This window comes from Malaclemys terrapin, chromosome 7, assembly GCF_027887155.1.
Source record: "Malaclemys terrapin pileata isolate rMalTer1 chromosome 7, rMalTer1.hap1, whole genome shotgun sequence".
NCBI classification, from domain to species: Eukaryota; Metazoa; Chordata; order Testudines; family Emydidae; genus Malaclemys; species Malaclemys terrapin.
The window spans coordinates 103060660-103063159 of record NC_071511.1 but is presented as its reverse complement, the minus strand read 5'-3'; the positions used below and the strand labels follow the sequence as shown (position 1 = coordinate 103063159).

The window sequence follows — 2500 nt, the reverse complement described above, 5'->3', positions numbered from 1 at the left end:
CAGTACACAGATCATTTAATGTCTCAACTTCTATAGTTTACAAAGGCTTTGTACTCCACACTACACTCTTGTTTCATTATTCTGCAGCCTCGTTGCCCTATGGTCCACCTCATGCTGAGAAGGTTAAATGTTAGAGTGCCAAGCCAGACTGCAAGCATGGTGGGACACTGATGGGAAACAGATGCCCTGGGGATTCAGCCCCTCCTTACTATAGGGCCACATAATTTTCATATTGTGAAATACAGTGAGGCTTGGCTCAGTTTTCAATGGTGAGTGTAATTTCCAATCATTATCTCATTGTCCCCATCAATTTAGGGGCAATGCAAATCAGACAGAAGTTTCCAGGTCAGACAGGCTCTGACCCTACCTTTCTTTTTACTTTTTGTTGACATATAGGCTTCTGTATCCCTTACAAAGTGTTTGAAATGTATATTTCTGTTAAAGTTTTTATTTTATTTTATTTTATTTTCGCAGTAAATTAATTGGAGCAACAGCAGTTATGGAAACTTTGATGATTCATTTAAACATCTTTATTTAAAATGTCCCTATGAATCCTGGTGAAAGAGAACTCCAGGGTAGGAAAAGTAAATGGCTCCTTTCTAAAACTTCATTTATTTTTGCACTTTTAATTTAACCTATGGAAATTTACATTAAAATAACAATTTATGGAATTACTTAGAGCTATTAATATAAGGAAAGTCAAAAGTAAGACTGAATATTTAGGGACAGATGCTCATCTGGTGTAAATCAACATAGCTCTGTTGCAGACAATGGAACTACATCAGTTTACAATAGCTGAAGAAACTGGAGTTTAGTCTAACATTTGTAGTTAATTCACTTTACTTTGCTGAATACTGTTGCTTACAGAGCAAAATAACTAGTCATTGTTTGGAGACCACTGCACAAATACCTGGTAACAACAGTTAGTTAAAGTATGAAGCTAGAATTCCAATATTAATTCCCTGCAGCTAAGATAATTGAATCATATACTTCCATGATGTTTTACTGTAGCTTTATGTGGACTGATTTCATTTGTGTGTATCATAGTATTTTTAAAGACTCTATAATCATGACTGGATTAGCCAGTTGCCTATAGGTAGCCCATTCAACCCCAGCCAGCTTTGCAGTTACCATCTGCTTAGCATACCATATGAAATAAGATGGTGGTCTTAGGCAACGTTCGCATTATAGAGAGGTCAATATCACCAAAACCACCACCACCGCATTTGGCACCCTTCTTGACAGTCTCAGCAGAAAAGCCAAGAACTGAACAGACAGGGAGACTTAAATATCCTCTCACCCGTGGAGGTGGGTCCTTCCAGATCAGAGCTGAGGTACACTGGAGGGAAAACTTACACTGCTCCTGCCCAGGTTGTGCCTGTTTTGTGGATAGATGGAGGACTTCAGTCTCCACAGCTATCAATCCAGCACCTTTCATGAGCACAATATTCATACTAAAGGCTCAATCCTGATCCCACTGAAGCTAATGGCAAAACTCCTATTGACTTCAGTGTGAGCAGGCTTGGATTCCTAAAACAATAATTGTTTTTAAAAGTCTCAATAATCTGCTCATAGTTTTCAAAGGTACCCCAAATACACATTTTTTCCAGCAAGATCAAAACAATTAGACAGAAACAGTTATGGCCTATGGGGAAAATACCAATCTAAAGTGTTTTTATGAAAAGCACATTATTTACCGAGTAGGCTTTAAGGCCCAGATCCTCAAAGGTTTTTTAGGCACTCCCTTAACGCCCTTAGTCATCAATTAAATCCCACTTCAGCCCATATCTATGGGACTTAGGTGCCTAAATACATTGGAGGATCTGGGCCTAAAATCTCTCCCAGAGTCACTACATTCTATCAATTTATCAAATAAACATTTAAGAACTCTTTGATGTTTATTTTTAAAGACGTGTGTGACACAACAGAACAATTCATAATACACACATGAACATTTGCAATAGTAAGCATGTGTGTATTATGGACCTACTACGTCAAATCATTAACTTAAAAAAATTATGAATGTGATTACCATTCATGTGAATATCAGCTTTTTTCATCTCAATATCTTAGTTGGATTCATTTTTTTAAATGCCAAAAGAACTTAGTCCCTATTTTAGACAAAAAGCCAGAAATGTTTCATTTAAAAGATGAATTCTTTTGAGTTCAGAATCATTTGTAACCACAAAACTTCAATTTTTTCCTTGTGCTCTTGAAACTTAAAATCAAACATGTTTAAGAGAAATTTGGTTTAAACAAATGACTTCCAGGCTGCAAACTTTTTGTGCCAAGTTTAATCTCTGAGAGAATTTTTACAGCCAAGTTATTAATAGGGATGGATGAAGTGGTTTGGATATAATAAGAAATACCTGAACCATTGCCCTAAACTTTAACTGAACCATTACTGAGGTTCAAAAAAGTTTGGAGAACTTTTCTAAAAAAAGTATTATTCGCTGCTGAGTACTTCTTCACTTCCTGTTTCTGGCTGGAACAGAGTGGG

The 2500-nt window shown here is 36.5% G+C and overlaps 1 protein-coding gene across 8 annotated transcripts in view; it reads right to left on the bottom strand.

Moving 5' to 3' along the window:
* EBF3 (EBF transcription factor 3) overlaps positions 1-2500 on the bottom strand; it is a 141648-nt gene that overhangs the window by 32544 nt on the left and 106604 nt on the right. The gene's annotated exons all lie outside the window — the stretch shown is intronic.